This window comes from Dermacentor silvarum, chromosome 2 (genome assembly GCF_013339745.2).
Source record: "Dermacentor silvarum isolate Dsil-2018 chromosome 2, BIME_Dsil_1.4, whole genome shotgun sequence".
In the NCBI taxonomy this organism is placed as follows: Eukaryota; Metazoa; Arthropoda; class Arachnida; order Ixodida; family Ixodidae; genus Dermacentor; species Dermacentor silvarum.
The window spans coordinates 55,647,005-55,671,476 of NC_051155.1; the positions used below are offsets into that span (position 1 = coordinate 55,647,005).

The window sequence follows — 24,472 nt, forward strand, 5'->3', positions numbered from 1 at the left end:
CCTAAAATTATCATAGATATTTTCTTTGGCAATTTCTTGCTTGAAAGGCTATAGAGTGACGTCAGTGTCGCCTAGCGACCTTATCGGCAGTTGTTCTAGAGCGGTTCTACTTGACTTGATTCTATGGATAGAGTCACTCTACTATGGATTCAGTTGGTTCTTTATTCTATGATGGGTTCCATGAGGGCGGCCGCGTATCGTGCGCACGGAATAGGAACAACGTGTCCTTCTAGAACGGGTGTTCTGTCCTAGAACGATGACGGGAGCGACAGCGAGAATGGGCGCGCCGGTGGTGGGAAGCCGATCGTGCGTCCGTCGACGAGCCTGGCCCGTCGTGTGTGCCGATCGACGAAGACCCGCAGCGTGCCCGTCAAGAACGGCGGCGCGAGCAGAACCGGGAATGTCGGCGCCGGCGGCAGGACGCCGCCAAGGCCCGTCGTCGCTATCCCCTGCCCGGGGACGATCTGCAGCGTGCGCGTGACGAGCAGGCACGCGAACAGCACCAGGAACGTGAGCACCGGAGGCGGCAAACTGGCGAGACGCGGGCGGCGGACGCCGCTCGTAAACGGAAAGCCCGTGACGACCCCGAATACCGCGAGGCTGAGAACGCAAAACGCCGACGATGGTGCTACAAATACCTCGGAACGTTTCCCCGGTGTGTGGAGTATGTGGCCGTCTCTGGTTCGCGGGCAATTTGACTAGCTTGTATACGGTTCGCGACGCTGGGCAGCGCGAGTGTGCGGTGACGGCGTTGCGACCGCGATCGACGATGTGTCATCGGAGTGCGTCTCTAACGTGCGTGTGTGTGGGACGTGCCGCTTCGCTACCGTGAACGGGTACGTGTATCCGCCTATACCGGCGCATTGCACGTAACAGCTTCGCTGGTCGTCCTCTTGACAGAGAGAACTGGCCGATGAGTTTATATATATATATATATATATATATATATATATATATATATATATATACATACATACACACGCGCGAACCGTAAGGCGTGCATGAGGCTACAATGAGTTGTAGCTATGCTAGCTTTGCGATGGCATGATCGACGCAGTAGTTTTATACATCGAGGGCCAATGCGCTGATGGAGCTTTGTAGACAGATCGAAAGTTGGTTGGTGTCTACCGTATTTATTCATGTTGCTTGCTTACAACTTATAGTTTCACTGTATCATCTTTTTTTTTTTTTCAGGTCATTTAATTTAGCAATCGGCATTATAACCAAACGCAAGGTGATCAGCTACTAGATCACGGTTCATGCTCTTTGTCAACTATGTCTTTGCTGATACACGTGCCTTTGGCTAAGCTTGTGGTGACATAGTTTAGCACAAACGAGCAACTACTCTAGCCCTATATGCATTTCCTGTGGGTGCATATCAGTGGCAGAATAAAGAACATTACTTGCTCGCACCAACCCTGATACGGTTTATGAAACGAAATCAAAATGTGCAGAATATCAAACCTATGAAGTTAGCCTTCCTTAATGTCAATATAAAATAATAATTTCAGCTGCACTGGTAAATTACTTATATAAATAACAAAATAGTCCCTCTTACCGTGAAAACAGGCTTCGTAAGCCAGAAGAGCCGCAATAACAAAAGACTATTGGCGACCCCGCCTCACATTTCCCACCCCAGCTCACCGTGATGTCATAGATTTAGATGGCAACGGCTCGGGCCCAGATAACTGTTCTTTGGTAGAGTTGTACTACATTCCATCCTAGAAGAGTGGAAGACTACTTAGCCTTAGACTACTTAGAAACTTGGCACATTTCAAGAGCTCTTACGGGTCCACAATGGCCCAAGTACAAAAAAGTACTTTGAAATCCGTGCTGTCAAGCCAGCACTGGTATTGCGGCGCAAAATTTATTGAGGACAGTGACCTTCATTTACTGTTCTAATGATCTACTTAATACCACGAAATTGAGGAGTGTTTCTCTTTATAATGTCCCTTTAATGTTCCCTGCTTGGTTTTCGCAGCACCTCCAGTATCATGTCGCTGTTAATGTATGCTCGCCGCTGTAGCTTGTTGCAGCGAATCACTTGTCTTGCTCCTAGATTTTACGAGTAAATTATTATGGGAACTAAAGAGAACACTAACCTATATTTCGTTTTTCTGCATGCACTTTCGTGGAAAGCTTAGGCCTGCTCCAAACACAGCTGTAGGCGCTCCAAAATTAGGTTTTGCCTGCTCCAGTAGCTGCTCCAAAACGCTGAAGGGCATTCCCACCACTGCACTTGGCTTAGGTCAGTCTAGAGAACAGGTTGGTTTTACAAAGGTGTATTCACTCGCCGCAGTGGCTCAGTCAGCTAAGGCGTTTCACTGCTGAGCACGAGATGGCGGGCCGCATTTCGATGGAGGCGAAATGCAAAAGCGCCCGTGTGCTTGCGTTGTAGTGCACGTTAAAGAACCCCAGGTGGTCAGAATAAATCCTGAGCCCTCCACTACAGCATGCCTCATAATCAGAACTCATTTTGGCATGCAAAACCCCAGAAAGAAGAACGGTGTATTCAGCACCAGCTAACAGCAATCAAGTGAATGAATGAATTAACTTTTATTTCCCTTTTTAAGAAAGGGGAGGGGCCGGGGGGGGACAGGAGGAGGCCTGTGTGCTCCCGTGTTAGCACCTTCTGCTGCCAGACGTCCGCCTACCAGTCGTGGTAGGCCTCCGCTACCTCCTCAGCCCACCTCAGGACTCAGTCCTGCAGGGTGGGATTGGAGCTGCGCAGGGCAGTCTCCCACAGCTTCTCACTACTAATTAATGGTTTGAGGTTGCAGGGGGGATATGGGGCATTTCCACATTATATGGGAGAGATCTGCTGTCTGGACAGGGCAGAAGCGACACTTAGGTGTCGGGAAAGAATAAGTGCAAAGTGCGTGGGGTAAGAAAAGTGCGAGTTTGTAGTTGGCGCCACAATATTTCTCTCTGGCGCGTGCTCGACACAGAGAGAGGTGGATACGTTAGGCGTTGGTGTTTGTAATGTGTGCAAATTTCATGGACTGTGATGAGTGCGTCTTTATTGGTCTGTTGTTGGGAGTCATTGGGTTCTGGGGTAAGGCCCACATTTCCGTCCACTCGGTCCGTGAATCCTCGAGCAGCGGCATGAGCCATTTTGTTGCCTGGTAGCCCTTGATGTGCTGGAGTCCAGATGAGAGCGATGTAGTTTTTCGACAGCTGAGCGACTAGTAGAGAGTGCGCGAGGTTTGTAATGTAGCCGCTACTGAAGTTCCGGATAGCAGTCTTCGAGTCACTGATGATGACATCGCAATCAGGTAGCCCTGATGCGAGTGCAATGGCGGCCTCTTCTGCGTCGCCCGCTGAGGTGGTCCTGACTGATGCTGAACGAACAGTGTTGCCCTGCTTGCCTACGACCGCTAAAGCATAACGATGTTTAGTGTTATAGGCTGCGGCGTCCACTTAGTAGACTCCTTCCGCCTTCCATAGCTGCATTGTAGTGCCTTGGCTCGAAGTTTCTGGCGTTCGACGTGAAATTCAGGGTGCATGTTTCTGGGTAGGGGTTGGATGTAGTATTGGCCGTGTATGTTCGGAGGAAGTTGATGTCGCTTGTTCTCGTTGAGTGGTGGAGCGTAGTGAAGTTGTCTCAGGATCTCACGCCCAGCTTCAGTGGTGGAGAGTCTGTGATATTGCGATGATAGATTAGCTTCGGTTAATTCTTCAAGGGTATTAATTGTGCCTGTGGCCATCACCCTCTGTGTAGATGCTCTAATTGGAACACCAAGAGCGACTTTGTGTATCTTGCGGATTAAGCAGTTTACAGTATCCGCTTTCTTCCTAGAGAGTGAGATATATGGTAGTGCGAAGGTGATTTTGCTTAGGACAAAAGCTTGGATGAGCTGAATCAGTTCCTTCTCTCGAAGCCCTCCGTGTTTATTGGAGATCCTTCCTATGAGGCGTAGCGTGTTATCTACTGTTGTTTGTAGTGCTTGCAAGGTACGCTGATTTGCTCAGTTGCCTTGAGGGTGAAGTCCTAGCACCCTTATCCTGTCTACCTGGGGTATAGAGTGCCCTTCAACTGTGAGTTCGATATTCGGGGGCGATGTCCTGAAGTGTCTCGTGGGGGGCAGGAGGAGAAGCTCTGATTTGGTGGGGGAGCACCTAAGATTCAAGTCGTGACCTACTTGTTCAATATGGTCAATGGCTGCTTGGAGGGTGTCTTGGATGTGCCCGTCCGAACCTCCGGTCATCCACAGCGTAATATCGTCCGCGTACAGTGAGAATGAGAACTCTGTGACATATAACCAACCTTTATATATCGCATTTACACATTATGAAAACATGTTTTATTCATTAGAAATACCAGTAGTTATCAAGGGGTAATTATGTCATAAAGGGGTGAAGGAAAAATACAAGAATATTTTAAGAAATTTTTACAGGAAATCTGTAGAAACTAAAAAAAATTTCCGCCTCCATTCCACCCTGTGAAAGTGGATGTACGGCGAAGCTGTTGCCGATGTTATATAAGCGCCACCACCACAAGGCATCACACCGTCGAGGTCAATGTAGCGTCCACGAACTCATTTGCCCCCTTTCCGTTGGTGCTTCAATGCAGCGGTGCATGTTTGCGGCGTCCATACGCTTGCGCGTAACCCACGTTCACGAAGTGAACGTCACTGTAATTTTTTAACAGTTCTTTGCCCCGATGTCGATTACGGTTGCAGCGCACCCTACACGACTGATGCAATGGGCAGAGCGCCCACTCATCAAGGACAGATACATCGTGTGTACACACGTTCGTCCCGAGCGCACGCAGGTGTGCCGCAGTGCAGCATATATCCTCATTCTAGTAGACCCTCCGCCTGGCGCAAGTGTGTTATTGAACTAATTCAATTTCTCAAGGTAAAGTGCATCACAAAATTTGTAAAGTACGACTTACACACAACCTGCAGGCATGATAGCATCGGATTGTAATTATAGCATACGAGAAAACTCAATTCTGTTACATGGAAACTCAAAATTACGCTAGCTCTGGAGATGAAAATGTTTCTTGGTCGACTCGACCGTGTACACACACGGATGCAGGAAATTTGCTGTGGTAACCATATACAGCTTCCCTGTAAAAGGGGCGAAATTCAAATTTGGAAGGTAGCAAGAAAAGGAGACTAAACTACTCCATTAGATTTCACTGCTTGTTTGCAACAAGTGTCAGACATACTAGATAGGGGTGGATTAGGGGTAATGATCAACTGGTAATATGTCATTACCCCGCGGTTTGCAGATGACATTTTCCTGTTCAGCAACATTGGAGATGACTTGCAACAGATGGTGAACAGATGACTTACAACAGACCTTAACCAGGAAAGTGTACAGATATTTTGCAGATTAACATGCATATAAGAACTAAGTGATAATAGCCTGGTAAAGGAAAGAATTTCTGATTGGTAGTCACTTTCTTGAAGCTGTCACGTACGTCTATTCAATGCAACAGTCTTCATGCATGGCCTGAATCATGAGAGGAATCATTCCAGACAATTAAAACGGTTTGAAATGCATATAGTAGGCATTCTCACATTGTGTAAGGCAGCTTCCGAATATCTGGGAAAAGAAAAGTATACAGTACTTTCAAGATTAAAGTATCCGTACTAATTACACAAGTGCTCCTTGCGCAGATGGTCTGTGCTATGCGGAAGCGCCATCTGTGGGATGTCATTCCTTGCTGGCTTGAGAGAGGGTCACTTCTGGAAAGAAAGTCTCATGGGCTTTTGTTTGAATCTTTAGCTGTATTCGCATTTGACATTAGTGTATTACTTTGCACACACGGATGTCACCATATTATCTATGCATTGCACTTGTCTGCAATGCTCAAATCTGGTGAGGGGCCCTTTAACCCTGTCCATGCCATGGACAACCTGGTTCGTCCGTGCAATTCTGGCCAACGACGTGCTCAGCTTGTTAACTGTGCTTTTCATTCTTTTGCAATTTTCATTTTCCCCTCAGCAGTGCATCTCCTTTCATTTTCTTGTTTAGTCCTGTTTAGGTAAACTTTTGTAATGAACGCTTGATGTAATATATTGTCTACATTGTTACTTTATGAAAGATTCCAGAACCACAAAATTGGGCCATCTTTAGTCTGACTTCAAGATTGTAGAATGGCATGGCAGGGTTAATGGGTAACCAAGGATAAAAGTAAGTTCAGCCTGTGTTAGTAAATAACGTTCCTACAATACCAAAAAAAAGCCACTCTTGCCGTGAGAGAAGGCTTACTAAGCCAGAAAAGGTGCAAGAACGAGATACTTGCGTCAACGGTGCCTTGACGTCATAGATTTTGACAGCGTCTACTTGGGCCTAGGTAATCTTTTATTGCTAAGGATGGACAACATTGCATTGAAAATGTAGGGAGGGAAAACCTGACCGTTGAGATTTTGAGAACTTCTAATGGTGATAGTGTTAAGGGCCCTGTGTCAAAGAAAATCCGGTGTTGGCGTCCAGCACTGTTGGCGACCTATGAGCGAATATTACCATATATATTCTATATGGCACTAAAGTTCTTCTATCACTAAAGCTGCTCATGCCTTGTCTTCCATTCTTGACAAAGTTATTCCTCTGAATTTTTAGAATGACAGCCCTCAAACAAATGTCATCAATCAAAACACCGACAGCGCATGCCTTCTATTTTGCATCTTCTCAGACTGAAATATTAAAAGTGTGAAACAATAACAGAAGATCAGCCCACGCAAGAGGCTGCGTTTCTACCAGAAAGCTCTCCTTCGTGCATGACAGAAGATTATGGGCAGCTATGAAAAGTATAATTCAGAGCACAGAATACATGCTGCCTGAAGCAGGACAAGTTTATATAGAGATCTGTGGGACAACCTTTCGTTGCACAGTGGGCCTAGATGGAGACTTTAATTGGGAGTGACAGATCGCATCATTGAACAAAAGTGAGTGCATTGCTCTTGTGAACAATAGGAAATTGCAGTCATGTTTATATTTCATTTGTGAAATCAAGAGTTCGACGAAAACTCGTCTGGTCAGGATTGCTCATAGTCAAAGGTAAAACAGATGACGACCAAAAACATAAAGGAATATTATGCACAACACCTGGGTACTTTTCTTTTGGAAGCTTGTCTTTGACATTTACAAGCACGTTTTTAAGTTTTTTTCGCTGGCACATGTGCCCCAAAAGCACACGTGTGCAACATGTGCACACGTGCACACCAAAAGAACAAAGTATGCGGGCTAAGGCCTCGCTCGTACTGGGAGCAAGGCTTGTACAGGGGCCTTGTTGTGAACAAGGCCCCCGTATGAGAGCCGAAACATCTTTTCTTTCTTATGTTCTTGGTCAGCGTCCATTTTACGTCTGACTATTCAATGTTTCCGTGCCTGTCACTGGTGCTCTGTAGTTCCTGCTTTGGTGTTCAGACAATGCTGGAAGAAATTTAAATGACCGTAGTAAAGATATGATACCTTAACGTCTTTCACTAACTTGCCTCATTTCTTTTTCTAGTACCTTCGTGGCCAGGCACCTTTTCTGATCAGACCAGGGGCGAGTCCAAGGCAAAGGAATACCATGCTCAAGCGGTGCAGGCAACGCCACGTTTGAGGCCAATAGGTGAGCAGGCACTGTGCAGCGAGGCTGTTAGTGTGGCTAGAAGAGCTAAAAAATGTCATATAGTATCTGTGCAAAATAAACAAGATTGTGCGTGGAGGCACGCCAATTGGTTTGGTGCAGGTAAGCTGATGAACCCTCGGAAGAGAAACAGTGCATCCGAAGTGATGCGTGAAGAACATGCATGGCTGAAATGCCACATAGAAGGCTGAATAGACTGCACTGTTCTGAATAGACAGAAATGGTAACGAAACACACCGGAGTTTTCGCGGCTCAAGTAAACCGCCACAAGCTCGAAATCACAAAATTTAGTAGACAGTGCCCAAAGTGTGATTTTTTTACCCTTACATATCCAGTTTCCGGAGTTTGTGTAGGCCTGAAGTGGGGGGGGTATGAGCTTAAATTATGTTTTGTTTTGTATAAACAGGCTGTTCTTGCGCAGAACCAAGAATGACTTCATATTGAGAGGCAGCACACACCATACAGCGCAAGCTAACAACTGTTGTTAGTTTGTACTGTGTAGTATGTTTCCTGTGACGTTTTGAAGTCGTTCTTGGTTTTGTGCGTAAGAGCGCATTTATCCTAAACGGTGTATCACTAACTGGCCACAATTTACACTTCACTGAAATTATGGCATTATTAAACAAAGGGGCAAAAGCAGAAGGAAATGGAAGTGTTTCGGTTAGCCCTCACTTCTTTGTGTTTTACTTGTCGGTGGTAGCACAAAAGTGAGTCAGTTGTTCTGTAGGTCATCTGTTTGCTTCTTTGCAAACTTTCAATCGCAGCAGTTTGTCTGCTCAGTATGTTGGCCCTGACTGCTGAGTAAGCACGTTCCTGTTCTGTGTTCTTGTTAAGGAGTGCAAGCTTCTTGTTCACTGTCCGACATCGGTACACAAACAGTCCGCTGTGAAAGTGGCTGTCGTGGAAATGTCACCTTGACCATCTGATGGATCCCTGCACCTCATGACCCTAAATGGTGGCTTGACATCTCGGAGTACTGCGGACGACCTTTATCTGCCCAATTCTTGTCTGTATGTATGCTTTTGTGTATTTTGTATATACAGCATAGACCACTTATAACATAACCGTTTATAGTGCAGGACTGGATATAGTACGGTCTTTCCAGACTCCCGTTAGTTTTCCCATAGCACTCTATGTATACGCATACCGCTTACAGTGCAGCCGCGTGAGACGAAATACCGGTTATAATGCGGCTTCCGCAGGAAAATATCGCCGACAAGGGCGGCAGCGAGCACACTTCTCAACAAGGTGCGTGCTCTCGGCCGACGTGTGCATTATTCAATGCAATCAAACTCTCATTAATTCGGACTTATTTGGCCACACATTGGTTAATTCGGACTACTTTCGGAGCTCGAGGAGCGCCGCAAATGTGCGACGCAAAAGAGCAAGAACGGCGCTAGTGTACAACCGAAACGAAGCGGCGAAGTCCGCATGGCCATCAGTTGAAAACGTACGTGAATGACAGCAACGCCGGTACGCTTCGAGCCTATTTGTGTCTTTAAAGCCTGTATTCTTGCTTTTATCGCTGCGCATAACACCGCGTTGGCCGCAGGCTTTCGTAACTGCGTAGTCGTCATCCACGATCGCGTCGATAGTGGCCGCGGTTTTCTCCGCAGCGGTAGCGGCGAATAGTAGTTTCGTTTTCACTCAGTATGCGCGTCGGCCGCATGCCAAGAAAACTGCGTAGTCGCCATCGATGATCACACAGATAGCGACCGCGGTTTCGACTGCAGTTGCAGCAAACGGTAGTTAATTCGTCCAGACTCTGTGCGTGCGTTGGGCGCGTGCCTTCAGCACCGCAAAGTCGCCGTTCATAATCGCGTCGATAGCGGTCACGGTTTTTTCCGCAGCGGTTGTGGCAAATAGTTGTTGAGCTTAAATTATGAGGTTTTACGTGCCAAAACCACGATCTGATTATGAGGCACGCCGTAGTGGTGGACTCCAGAAAATTTGGACCACCTGGAGTTCTTTAACGTGCACCTAAATTAAGTACACGCGTGTTTTCGCATTTCGCCCCATCGAAATGCGGCCGCTGTGGCCGGGATTCAATCCCGCGACCTCGTGCTTAGCAGCCCAACACCATAGCAACTAAGCAACCACGGTGGGTTTGAAGAGCACCGGCTACATCGCGATTATGTTTTCGCCAGCTGGAGAAAACGTAATCGCGATGTGCGCGCGACAGTACAAAGCGTGTCTACATGCTTGGTCAACATATTTTGCATACGTGCAGGGCTTGAAAATCGTTGTTTTGGTTATAGTGCGGTACCGCTTATAGTGCAGATATTCGCGACTCCGGCGACTAACGTTATAAGAAGTCTGCACTGTGTAGACCGCTTATAACGTAAGTCGCCGGAGTCGCAAATATCTGCACTATAAGCGGTACCGCACTATAACCAAAACAACGATTTTCAAGCCCTGCACGTATGCAAAACATGTAGACCAAGCATGTAGACACACTTTGTAGTATCGCGATGTAGCCGGTGCTCTTCAAGCTCGACAGCTATGCACCGAGTCAAAACGAAACATCTGTTTGCCGCAAATGCTGCGGAAAAAACTGTGACCGCTATCGACGCGATTATGAATGGCGACTTTGCGGTGCTGAAGGCACACACCCGACGCACACACCGAGTCTGGACGAATTAACTACCAATCGCTGCAACAACTGCAGTCGAGACAGCGGTCGCTATCTATGCGATCTTTGATGGCGACTACGCAGTTTTTTAGGCACTCGGCCGACGCGCGTACCGAGTAAAAAGTAAACTACTGTTCGCCGCAACCGCTGCGGAGAAAACCGTGGCCGCTATCGACGTGATCGTGGATGACGACTACGCATTTACGAAAGCCCGCGGCCAACGCACTGTTATGCGCGGCGGTAAACGCAAGAATACAGACTTTAAAGACACAAATAGTCTCGAAGTGTTCCGGCGTTGCTGTCATTCATGTGCGATTTCAACTGATGGCTGTGGCGATGCGGACTCCACCGTTTCATTTTGGTTGGACGCTAGCACCGTTCTTGCTCTTTTGCGTCACACATTTGCGGCGCTCCGAAAGTAGTCCGAATTAACCAATGTGTAGACAAATAAGTCCGAATTAACGAGAGTTTGATTGCATTGAATAATGTATAAGCCGATTGGGAGCATGCACCTTGCTGAGAAGCGTGCTCGCTGCCGCGCTTGTCGGCGAGATTTTCCCACGGAAGCTGCATTATAACCATTATTTCGTCTCACGCGGCTGCACTGTAAGCGGTATGCGTATACATGGAGTTCTGTAGGAGGGTAAACGGGAGTCGGAAAAGGTCGCGTTGTAGCCAGTTCTGCACTATAAATGGTTACGTTATAAGTGGTCTATACTGTATATATATACATGAAGCCTTTCTCGCGATCCCTCCCAGATTTTGCTTACCATGTCTTGCCGATTGGCGCAGCACAGGAAGGCACACTCATAATGAGTCAGCTTATAAGTATAGCTATCTGTAGTACCCCTAAAGATGTGCCAGTTCTGTTTTTTATGGAATTACACGAAACAACGAACACTACCTCAATATTCTCACTGCAACAAATATATACCTTCAAGCTTATCATTCTGCTTTAAAGCAGATAACTTTATTTGGCATTTTCACCTGTTTTCTTGGTCAGAGAAGTATCCCTCTTCAATCGCACGCATGCTTCTCCTGCCGTCTGAGGAAGAGGAGGACTGAGGGTTAATCTCCCAACCCCCGCCACCCCAGGACCCCATCATGGACACAAAAGTTTTATCTCTCTCTCTCCTGCCAAGTGCACTTTGAGACTTGATATGTACTGTTGCTCGAGAACTTTCTGGCGTACGGTAGTTTAGAGGCTGCGGTTGGGGGTGGAGCACTGCACTGCATTTCTCTGCCGCTTTAGCGGGGCTGACAGTTGCAGCTTGCATTCGTTGCCAAAGTCCGCTGTGCATCTCCTGTCGAGATGCGCCATGTCGTCTTGCTTGCTCACCAGTTTAACTTCGACCAACTCCCACAAAGTGTGTGGATTTGTATGATATTTTTTTTTTCTACCTTAGTGCCAAAGTACAAAATGTGGCACGACATGAATGTAAATTTTCAGCACCCGCTTTATGCTTGTATTCGTATTAAGACATTCATCATCGTCCTCAGCATGTTTTGTATCCGCTGCAGGATGAAAGCCTCTCCCAGCAATCTCCAATTACGGTAACCCGGGTTGTATTGTGCCAGCTAACTTCATGATATTCCCGCCCGTTTTCTGATTTCATCCCACCACTATGATCCTCAACTGTCATTACTTTTCTTGGCACTCATTCTCTTACTGTTTATCTGTTTTGCCGAAACCCACGAAGGGCCTCACGAGAAGAGTGGCTGATGAACAAACATGATGATTTAATTGAACAAGAAAGGATGATGATGATAGTGGGTGACCGACGAAGAAGATTCAACACACTCCCCACCCTGACAAGAAAGTGCTACCTCTGTATCGTCTGCGAAAAGACAGTCCGGTGACTTCGTACGAAATCGAGAAAGTCCAGTGGCTTATTCTAGTGAGGAAAACCTCACACAGGCTGTGTTGCTCACTTGTTCGTGTTAATTCACCTTATGACTAGCCTCTGGCCCAGTCTGCTCCGTAACTTCATTGTCTTCTCCAAGGCGCGGTTCGGCTTCTTTTCGTTTTGATAATCCAGTTGTGTGCTCGAAGAGGAGTTAACCAACGTTGTTCAGCATTAAATACCAGGTGCTGACACTGGGGTCGGTGCTTGGTCTTTCTAGCAATGGTGTGAATGCCTTCATGTGATGTGCAGGGTCGGCGAAACATTCTGCAAAATGGCCACCTTGTTCTGCCTTTGCACTGCGTTGATTTTGCACAGATGGTGTCTGGGCTCTCATGCATCGTGGTCCTTGCCTTACTGGATATCTGCATCGGTCAGTCTTACTAGTCGGACATTGGTTGTTTGTGCCACATATGGTTCTTTTGAAGTTAAGCAGTCGGTTCTAAGAGCGAGAGACAGGGTAGTGGGCCGACACTCTTCTACGTTGATCGCACTGTGACGGTTGCCCTCCTGTCATCGGCATCTGTTTTGGTCAATTTTGATTGAACTTCTCTTGTTTGGGAGTCATCACAGTCCACATTGTCAAGATAACACGTTGTTTGGCATTGACAGTACAGTAACTTTTCGGGTGAAGATGAGGGCTTCATGCGCTCCCGGACTTTTCATCAGACACGTCAAACCGTGTGTTGCTATTTTAACCAGTTGCATGTCCTGCACACTGTCGAACAGCTCTTTCAGTATCATTGAGGCTACGAGAGCTCCTTCTAGTTTGTTTTTGTTGTGCCTTCTACGCGGCTCTAAAGTCCAAGATGATGACATCAACTGATAGCTGCCTTCATCTCCATCATCCGTGTGATTAACGATGTTACTGCAGGTTTTAGGAACGGCGCTTTCATTTTTAGTAGGTACTACAATGTCATTGAAGATTCCTGTCCTTATGCTGTTTGACCTTGTACTTTCATCAACCTGGTCATGGCTTGAAGCTTTCGTCTTACAATCTTTTACCGGTTCTGTTTTTTGCAACACTTCAAAGCACAGGAGTAATAAGGAGGACATTTTGCTTCCAAAGATCTGTGACACATCTTCTCTGTTTACACTCTGTGTCATTTCAATAGCAAGTGTAATTTTAAACTTCAGCATAACCAATTTATCCTTCTAGTCTACCTGAAAAGTACATTGTTCATGTATTTCATCATGAGAAGTCAGCACTTCAATCTTTTCATCTAGCAATTTAACAAAGCCTCTCCTGAAGCATTTCTATCTGGCTGCTCATTGTGGCATTGTGGCCTTACTGTGTGCCGCGTCGATATTCTCGAACATGAGGCTTACCGTCATTCTGATAAGTGCCCTATCCATGCCCAGCTCGGCCTCCATGTAACAGGCGGCAGTCGGTGGGTGGATGAGCACAATCAGTTCCGCTCTTCTTGCGGCGAATCCATGCGTGGGCTTGTCGTCAGTCGGTCCTGAGAGCTGTTCGGTCATTAATTGATACTGCTCCCGGGTTTCGTGGCACCATTTTGTTGAAACCCGCGAAGGACCACACAGAAAGAGCGGTCAATGTACAAACACGGCAACTTAGTGGAGCACCAAAGTGATGATGACATAGTGGGTGAACGAGGAAGAAGATTGAACAATCTGATCTACAGAACACATGACCTGCCCAGCTCCATTTGTCTTGCTTAAGGTCGGCTAGAATAACATTTGCTCTGCAATCCACACCGCCGTCTTTTTTGTCTCTTAACCTTACACCTACATTTCCTGTCACCTTACTAGTGTTCAAAACATCTAACACATCTGCTAAAGAATGCCTCTACAATTTTGTCCAGTAAGTTTATTCTTCTGTCATGTCGTCAAATTGCGGTGGCAGTAGAAAGATCATGTCTCAAAATGATAGAAACAAAATGGGTTTTATCCCTTTAGTACATTATCTTTTACTTGATGCAGAATCTCACGGGAACATTACACGCGTTCACTGCATAAGGTTACCCGCCGTGGTTGCTCAGTGGCTATGGTGTTGGGCTGCTGAGCACGAGGTCGCGGGATCGAATCCCAGCCACGGCGGCCGCATTTCGATGGGGGCGAAATGCGAAAACACCCGTGTACTTAGATTTAGGTGCACGTTAAAGAACCCCAGGTGGTCCAAATTTCCGGAGTCTCCCACTACGGCGTGCCTCATAATCATATCGTGGTTTTGGCACGTTAAACCCCATAATTTAATTTTTAACTGCGTAAGGTTAGAACTAAATAAATTGTCGTCTATTAGGACATTAGGTGATGCACGCTTTAGCCGCTGCCAATACTGCTCTGTTTTTCATGAGACTTTACTTCTACATTACCACTGGGGAGGCCTCTCATGCCTTTAACTTATTTTTGTGTACATATAACTACAGTTTATGCTGAAAATCTGTACAGCTTTTGCACCACGTATCATCATCTGCCTATAACTCGCGGCCTAATGATGATTATTGTCTACCTGGCACTTCAGCTCACATATTCCATGCATGCTCCTTCAGGATTCGTCGAGAAGTGCCGCGTATCCCTTCCATTCTCTGGTGTTGTTGGCCTTTCTCAGAACCAGAAGTGTTTGAATATTGAAATTTCCAAATTGAGTGGAATACGAACATTCTAGAAAAATTAATTTCAGGTATAGAATCCAATACTAATTATTCTCATAGTATGGCCAAAGTGTAACATAATTGTTTTGGGAACTTCATTTGGTAAAAAAGAATATTTACATTATTTGACATGTGTAATATGCATTTTCACACACATTTGCTCAGAATGCACAGTATGGGCGATGCTATGGTGCTGCTGTCCATCAAGCACCATCACCGCCCATACTAAAATTGTACGGGTAGCTGGAATGTATTTGAATGATCAACAAAACAAAACAAAAAATCTGCGTAGTGAATTATTAGCTTTATAGAAGGTGCGAATTGCTATTCGCAGACATTTCTTAAGCGCTTTCAATCGCTTAGTTAAAAAAACTTGCCTCTCTTGTTGCATGCGCTGCACTGGCTTCCCTTTCAATTATTTACATTGCACTATCCCTGTCATGTCCACTGCATGCCTTCATCCTGCAGAGGACATAAGTATAGGCTGATGATGATGATGATCCCTGTCATTTATCACTGTTGCTGATAGCCATTTATCTATAATTGAGGGATCCTGCAGACCTAAAAAATATCATGTTTAGAAATTTTCACATGTTTCCCGGAGAAACTGTGGCAGGTATGCACACTTTCGATGGCAGGCTTTTGATTGCACCACAAAATTGGAGATCCTTAAAAACCGGCCAATGTAGAGTCTATTTAATGGAAGCATTGTCCGGGAGGATGAAGTCTTTTAGTCTTTTGTTGTGCCAGACATGTACTACATCACATGGCTGAGGAGATGGGACAAAGAAAGCCACTGTATGGTGGCTTGACTTGCATAGTGAAGAACTTTCCATCTACTCGTGCATTTCGCTGCACAGGCATTTGACTCTACCAACAGAAGCCAGTTCGTGACACGCTCACAGTTCACTCAAGGCGATAAGACTGAATGGCAATGGTCAGTGTCACAGTAAGGTTAACCCTTTGAAGGTCGAATTATTTTGAAAAAAAAACTTTGCCAGATGGTCAAATTACTTTATTGCAGATATTGAATGTAAAAAATGTATAAAGTCGGGAATAAATAGTGAAAAAAAATTAGAAACAGTATTTTGATGTCGGCATCACTCAGAACTCCAAGTGTTCAATAATATTTCAGAGTGTGGCATTCCTTGAAACACGGTTCTATGCACAGCGCCTTATCGCGCCAATCAAGGTAGCACCAATCAAAGAGCAGCGCCAATCAAGGTAGAAAGCTTCCGCCGCATCTGCAAGAGAGTGCCGACAGAGAAAACTTGCGTTTCGCGCGCCTCGGTTGCGATCATTCCGCGGAACCGAAACCGCGTAAGCGCGTTGCCGCAGAGAGCGAGAATACCTCGTGATCGTGATCGGCGCTGATAAACAAGCTAAGACAGCGCTAATCAAAATAGAAGTCAACTTCCGCCGCCCCTGCAAGAGAGTGCCGACAGAGAGAAAAGTCACGTTTGGCGCGCCTCCGTTGCGATCACGCGGCGCAACCGAGACCGCGTAAGCGAGTTGCCGCAGAGAGCAAGAATACCTCGTGAGCGGCGCTGATAAACAAGCTAAAAGCAGCGCAAATAAAGGTAGAAATCAACTTCCGCCGCCCCTTCAAGGGAGTGCCGACAAAACGAAAAATCACGTTTTGTGCGCCTCCGTTGCGATCACGCGGCAAAACCGAAACCGCGAAAGGGGTGTTGCCGCAGTCTGCGCGACGCACGCGCTGAAACTAGAAATCAGTTCTGTTTATCTCCGCAAGAAGGTAGCACAAATGTCAAACGCTTCTTGTAAGTCCTAAAAGGTTGCAGCACCTCCCGTTGAGCATGCATCGTCATTATGGCGCGAAATTTCAAACGGAGGATCGAAACCGTACCCGTACGGCAAAGACCTTGCGGGACAGAAAAACGCCGCCGTACACATACGGCAAAAACCTTCAAAGGGTTAAAGCTGCAGTTCACCAACAAACTAGCCCAACTTAACCTACACGTCCATGAGTTATAAATAGCAATCCTTTAAGGACAAGATATATGAATACCAGAAAAAAAAATTCTATTTAAATGTGCAACACAGATGGAGAAGAAGCATAATTAATGAAAAGAAAAAATATTTCGTGAAAACTTTTTCATCAATAGGAAGGAAACACCAGGCAGGAAAATGGGAGTGGGTTTCACCCCAAGTCACCTATGGCTTCGTTTGGAATTTGTTCTGACAGCTCTCATTACATGTGAAACAAAGGTGCACATTTCATTTGCTTTACAATGTATGTGTAACAGCTGCAGCCGAAGATCTTGCATCGGTCTGTCTCCTCTTACTGTGCTTTCAAAAGAAGGCAAATCACTTGCCAAACTCCTTCTTCATCATCGAGTGCTCCTGCTCTAAACCAACAACTGACGCTTGCTGCCTGTCAAATAGTATTGGCCAAAGACATTTAGCCAGAAACTTCATACCCAATACCGAAACTCAACAAGAAAAAAAAATGTTTTTTCTGGTATGTTGCCTGTAGGCAACACTCGTCCATAAAGGGCTAATTAACTGATTAAAGGAGCCCTTAATGCTTTTTGAACATGGTCAATATACATGACTAGTTGGTAGACAGTGCTTTTATGTGAGCACCTGAGCAAAATCTTATCCCAGTGCTACCTTCACCTGCTGAAACCTGCAGTTTTTCTCAAAAGACTGGCTGCTTTTTCCTTAAACTTCTTGTAATCGTGGCCCCTTTTCTTGCTTATTGTTATGCAATCATAAGCACAACGGCTATTTGCCAGATTGTTTTACACGTCATGACTGAGCAGTGCCTCCGCCAGGACTGATAGGATGGTCATGCCCCTCTGGTGATGCAGAATACCATGGCGATATTGCAGCCTTTGAGATTCGATGGCACGAGAAACCAATCTTTGAGGCCATACTGATGCGACTGCTGAGTGCAGTGATGACGTAGTCATCATCCTGCATCTGCACAGCTTTGAGCCGAGTATAGGAATGCGGGAGCGGAGGGGAAGGCTGCAAAGCATCGGTAGAGGCCGCATGTGACAGTTAATAGATGCAGTGAAAAATTCTCATTTAAGATTTATAAGGTGATGTCCTTTAATTCTGCAGGCTTTTTAGTCCTTTCTGAAAAGATTTGAGGCCCCAATAGTTATTATGTTGGCGTGAGTCTGACACGACTCGCCACAGTGGATTAGCATCTGTGGCACTCTGCAGCTGAGCACATGGTCAAAGGTTCCATGGCCAGCTGCTCAAGCCACATTTCAATGTGGGAAGAATGCATAAATGCTTGTTTCTCAATAGTTGAGTGCACTTTAAAGCCCAGACATTCGTAATTAATCCAGAGCCATCCAGTACTGCATCATTAAAGCCTTGTCGGCCAGCCAACATGCTGTCGTGGTACTGGTATGCATCAAGTTATAAATTACTAAATTGTTAAAAGACAGCACCTTTGCTCATATCAAGTTTGTGGGGCCTCTTAAGTTGGGACATCTCTCCCTAACCAAGCGTGCAACAATGACTATAGGCTGGCGAAATTATCTGTGAATCGACTTTTGCATATGCATGCAAAACTGATACTCACGCGCAAGTCTTACCCCATGTTCTTGAACAATCTTGGACTCGAAGCTGATCCTCTAGTCCACTGAGTGGAGCACCGCACTGGCCCTTCAACCAAGGAAGACACTAACTACGCTTCTCAAAAATTGCCAGAGAATATATATGTCAATGAAACGCAGTAACCGCTTCTGTCAGGTGGAGAAACGTTCTAGATGACCAGCTATTCGCTTCACTGTACAGGATTTAGTCTGTGTGAAGTCAAGTGGGCTTGAGTCTGAGGATGAGCATCTGATTACATCTCTGCGTCTGCGGGACTATGGGTCCATGCGAGCCCAGTTCGTCCGAATCTGTTGAATATATGGGAAGATGTGTTGGGCCAGGTACGCGCGAGTGAAAGCTTGTAAATAAGGAAACTACAGTGTAGACCGCTTATAACGTAAGTCGCCGGAGTCGCGAATATCCGCACTATAAGCGGTACCGCACTATAACCAAAGCAACAATTTTCAAGACCCGCACATATGCAAAACATGTGCACCGAGCCACCACGCATATGCGACAGTCGAGGAATGCGGCTAGAACGTTTGCATTCAATGTACAGTCAAATCTCGTTAATTCGAACCAAATCACGCGGCGGCGCCTCCAACCGGCATTGCTCCGGCACCGCCGTAGAGTAAAAGCTTAGGAGAGACCCGTCAATGTCGCGCGCGAACAAAACAAAAAAAAAAGAAAAAAATGCGGCGGAAATTTCACCCTCACTCAAATGGCAAGGTCGCCGATTCTGCGTTGCGCCGGAACATGCATGTACGGGCCGACGTCTCAGCCATGCTATCGTAGCCACGCGTAGAAAATGGCAGTGAACCCTTCTTTCTCCTTTATGCTTTCTCTACCTTCTAGTCACGTGTTGACCTTGCACGCTGCAGCTACGGCGAAGCGGGAAGCAGCGGCGCTGCCCCAGGCCGGCCAATGAAACTGCCCACGCCGCCAAACGCCCGCTTCCCGATAACGGCAGAAAACGAAACTTCGGGGAGCTGGCGCCAGGCCGGCCGGCGGGCGCGCACGGTGACAGTCGAAAGTAAGGGAGCTACGAGGAAGGGCGAGAGGAGCCACCGAAGCGGCGGAGTTGCCGAGGCGAAATCCGCTTCCCTGTCGCCCTCCTCTCTCACATTCCACGGTCTCCGCGTGCGCCCTTCACCGTGCTGTGCCGGCGCCGCCCGCTCCCTGAAGTTTCGTTTACTGCCGTTATCGTGAAGCGCGCGTTGGCAGTTTCGTGGCCCTCGCTCGCTATACGTGCCCCGATATTTCACGACTCGCACTCGAGATTCTGGTTTCAGCCTCAATCACTGGCTGTTCGTTCGCACCACGTGCCCTTCTCCTCCACTTTGTCTTTCTCTCTTCCTCGAGCACTCCTTGGGACGCCCGTTTGAGGGGAGCGTTCGCCCTCTCCGTTGACTTCTTCCGTACTCCCAGGCAGCCGCACTGTAACCGGTATTTCGTTTCCCGCAACTGCACTATAAACGATACGTGTATACATGGAGTGCTATGGGAAAATTAACGGGAGTCTGAAAAGACCGCACTATATCCGGTCCTGCACTATAAGCGGTTACGTTATAAGTGGTCTATACTGTATGTCAGTTTCCTTAGAACACATCAGTGTAAGGCATTAGATGTGCATCACAAGTTTTGTCGCTGAATTTTATATCTTAAGTATAAATTTTTCTGTAGCTTTCGAGCTGAGAGGCACTTGAGGCTCCCTACACCTGTTTTGTCCTGGAGGGGTATTCTGTAAGAGTCCACATGGTGGAATATCCATTTCAGCCGCTGCCGATTGGCTGTAGCTGTGCCAGCAAAGAGGAGACTGGCTGGCTGTGCCTGTCAATATTTTCCCAGCTTTGCAATACCGTATTGTGTGCTTTTCAATGCAGTGACACACTTTTCTGCATTTTCACCGTAGGTACTTTTTCGCATTGGGATAGCACCTTCTTGCGTGTTGTTGCGATGTGTTTGCGAGATGTTTTTTGTAGCTTCTTGTTTTGCGGATAGTTCTCACTGGTAAACGGGTACACTGACCTCGTCTGGTGGTGCAGAAGTGTTGTTTTACACATGACGGGACAGGCATTTCCCAGCTTGCATGCAGTAGCTCCTTCAGGTGTGGCGGCTTCTTTTTCATAGAGCAAATGGTCAACTAGCCCTGATTGCAGCCCACAGGAACGCTGCAGACACTGCTCGCATGGACTCTCAGGGCAGGTACTCGTGTCTGCCATCTGCTACACTGTGGCCAATGCCTGCAATGTTTTTGTTAATTTGCTCTTGTTCTCTATGCTTAGAGTGCTTATAACAGTTCCAAATAGGCTGCTTCCTTTCTTTTCCCCTTTTTTTCTTTTTCCGTGTGGCAAAATGAATAATTGAACTCGTCCTTAGAGAAAAACTTTTCTCAAAGGCAAGGACTGCAGTGCCAAACAGAGTTCAATTCAACGTCGCATGGAGTTTTCACGTGCACCCCTACACCCTGCAGTGGCAGTTTACGTGGATAATATTGGCACTGGGTATTATGGCATGGTCCATGGTCTTTGTGGAGGTGTTCATTCATACTCCTGCCCCCGCTCTTCTGCCCTTTCTACCTGCAGCAGGAAAGGGTGATGGCTGGCTGGCCTGTGATTCAGCTGTCGCTCTGCCCCAGCAGGTGCAGTGAGGTAGTGTCCACTTAACCATTGTTCATGGGAATCAAAGCCTGGAACTTCCACCTGTGCTAGGCATGACCGTGAGAGCGAGAGTCCAGAAGATCTCTGCAGGACAGCGCAAGGTGTGTGCACGCACTTCATCACCGTTCGATGGCCCCTCTGCGAACCACTCGGACTTGAGCTTGTGTGCAGTGTCTCATACCCATGGTCGAGTCATGTGACAGTGATACTAGAATAGTGCCAGTACTGGATATACAGTCTTAATGGCAAAACGAACGCTCCTTAACTTCCTGTCTCACCAATTGAAACTGATCAAACATAATATCGCAACATCCTACATACATTCCGCTCTCACTAAATTATGCTGTTATAAGATGGAAGATAGTTTCAGATCTCAGACAACAAGGCTGCGGTGGTCTGGATACTCAGACTACATTGTTAGGTCGTGTGCGAGAAGCTGACGAGGTGGGTAAAATTGAATTGGCAGGAGGCAAGGACGGCAAACACATAAAAAGCCAAACTAAATAAGAAAGCTACACGTCTATGCATGCATGGATTTTTGCGCAACATTAAGAATATTGTGACGCACTTTGGCATGAGTGTGGCTTTTTTTTTTCGCCATGTGTTCAGGTAAGAAAAATATGCCAGCTTGTTGACGAATGAACAAAAGAAATATCTGGCAGAGATGCGTGTGAGTCACAGAAATCAATATATACCATGTAGTGTAGGGATTGTTTATAGAATTACATTGTCACACCACCATACATATTGGTTGCTGTGTGAACGTGCGCCTTAATGGACACAGAAATATGATCAAATATAAGATACTGTTACACTTCACAGTGCACAGCTGAAAATGTAGATATGTACATTTCTTCAATAACAAAATTGATTTTCAAAGGCATCGGGGATCAGTGCACACATGAAATAATAGACGCATACTATATAAAAAAAAAGAAGCAGAGGCTTGTGTAAGCCAACCAAGCAATGCTCTGTCAAGAAAACAAATATCATTTCCAGATATTTCATGATCTTTAGGCTCTAGCCGTTTGTTAAGCTTGTTTTATTGTCGATGTAGTTGCTTTGCATTGGATAAGAATAGCAATTTGGGCGAGTTGGCCTAAGTTTATGGCGAGATATTTTTGTAGCGCAAAACACTGAAGTGCAGAAAGAAAAGGAAAAAAATGAAGGGTTAGCGAAAGAAAAAAAAACACAAGCGCTGTGTGACACGAGCGACAGCTACGCATGCAAAATTTCCACTAATTTGAAATCAGCCTTTATATTCTGTTCTCTTCAATAAAAATTTCAATTGACAAACAGTGCTGTCTAGTGCCGTTTCTCTGCACTTCGTGTTTTTTCTTGCTTTTCCAAAGATGAAGGAACACGGACTCGCCCAACTTTCAATTCTACTGAAGGTGCTTTACTGGTCACATCTTGGCAGTTGTGGTGAAAAGTTGGCTTTTCCTTTCATTAGAGTACTTATTCCACTCTGAAACTTGAAGGGACCACACAATGAGCCTTGGAACAAGGAACGATGGGGGTTGTGAATGATCGAGACCGACATCATGACTGCCCTTATTTTCTTCCTTATATGGAACTCCAATGCTGATGGTGATAGCCACGAGATACCATCATCTTCGTTTTGCTACTGGTGTAACGTTAAATGACCGTAATACTGCAGTATAGATGAGAGAGCAAACACACGTTGAGATACGCAGGTCATGCTTTTGCAAGAATGCTTGCATGGCCTTCTGTGACTAACTCCATGGCACAGAATACCATGTTAATTTCCTGAAATAATACTTGAATGCTTCTCAAAATTGGTAATTCTATTTGAAGTAATTTTATTACCTCCAAAAATTGCCATCCTTTACTAAAACGCAAGTTCTTCCCATTAATATCAGTCTCGCTGTAATTAGTCTATTTTATTTTCTATGCTATACTGAGCACCTTGCGGAATGGCACAACAAACGTGGACATGGCATTCCAAGTAGTTCAACATTGATAATACGAGAAAAATCAGCACTACATTAATAATACAGCGATTTTACACCGACGACCCGATTTACATCAAGCTGTACCTCAATATTCGGCCAAGCACTAATGCGCACAAATCATAAGTTTCAACACCCCAAGCAGAACCTGAGATCTTTCAGTGTGATTTCTGTAACCGTGCGTATATGTACAATTTCCAAATTTCCTTCTCATGCTCTTTCCTTTAGGCTTTTACCTCCTCTGTCGCCCTTTTACTGCCAGCTTCTTGGCCAATGGTTAGTGGGTAAGCGTTGTTATCTCGAAGATCAAGCACGCAATAAACTCTTAGGGCACACAACCGGTGGTCTATCACTGTAACGTGATACGTGCCACAGGTAGAGAAACGCAATACAGGAGTGTTGGGTGGTATGTTTGTATTTGTTTGTAACTTTGTTAAAGGGGCCCTGAAACACTTTTCTAACTAATCATAGAATGACGTCACTATTAAATTACGTCGCCTCGCGAATCTCGTGCCACAAAAAAGTTTTTAAATCCTTCAAGCAAAGTTATCGAACCGATGAGCAGCTTTCTTTCTTCTTTATTTTTCACTAGTGCGCTGGAGGCTACGCAGGGGAGTTCACAAGGAGGCGCACCTGAAGGTTAAACGTCTCGATGGCAAGACGGCTCGCGGCAGCAGCCCCGTGGCGGCCACAGTATCTACGCTACACTTTTCATCTCTAAGGACACGCACAGGAGATGCAGCAACTTGCAGACCGGCAGTGCAAGGATGAGATTATATTCCTGTCTTTTCGAGATTGCAGACATATATTTTTCATTTACTTAACTCAAATGAGCAATAATTGTATTACTGAAAATGTGCTCTTGATCATGAAATCAGCCGATAGCTGCTGTGGGTCCAGCTGCTTGTGATGACGCTGCGTGACGGCATGGTGGAAGCGAGAGCAAGCGATTTTTCACTGCTTTTGACACGAGATGGTAATTTCACTGCTGCTTGCATTGCAATGTAATTTTTGGCTTACATGTTCGCAGGAGCCTCGTTAACAGATCAGCAATGTTTTCTTACTGCTACGTTCAAGAAGTATTTCCGGGCACCTTTAAGATGCATGCTACAATGAAGTTATCTCCCAGTCTAGCACCCAGAGCATTCTTCCTGATAATTTAACAGAAAGTACTGTTGAGAAATTTAATACGTATTTCACAAAAATAGGCCCTAGTCTAGCAGAAATGCTTCCTGATCATACCTTGCCCACTTATTCTGTCACCCCTATAGTTAATTCTTTTGTTATGCATGACATTGATATGAAGGAGATACTTATTACTGTAAACAATCTAAGCACTGCGAAAGCAGCAGGACCTGATGGCATAACTGTGAGGCTAGTCAAAGAAAACATTGATATATTGGGTCCAGTACTACTCCGCTTATTCAATCACTCATTGCACACGGGAAACTATCCGTCAACGTTAAAGACTGCTAAGGTCACCCCAATCTTCAAAGAGGGAGACAAATCTGACCCATCTAA

General features: G+C 45.9%; 1 long non-coding RNA gene across 2 annotated transcripts; it reads left to right on the top strand.

The window, feature by feature from the left end:
* The first annotated feature begins 190 nt into the window (after positions 1–190).
* Positions 191–24,026, top strand: LOC119441486 (uncharacterized). 2 transcript variants are annotated; one of them, XR_007465485.1, is made up of 5 exons: positions 191–664; positions 7,469–7,573; positions 8,426–8,601; positions 20,904–21,079; positions 23,544–24,026. It is a non-coding gene; the product is annotated as an uncharacterized LOC119441486 (long non-coding RNA). The 2 variants fall into 2 exon arrangements; XR_007465486.1 differs by lacking the exon at positions 20,904–21,079 and having other exon boundaries at positions 23,544–24,025.
* Positions 24,027–24,472: the final 446 nt, after the last annotated feature.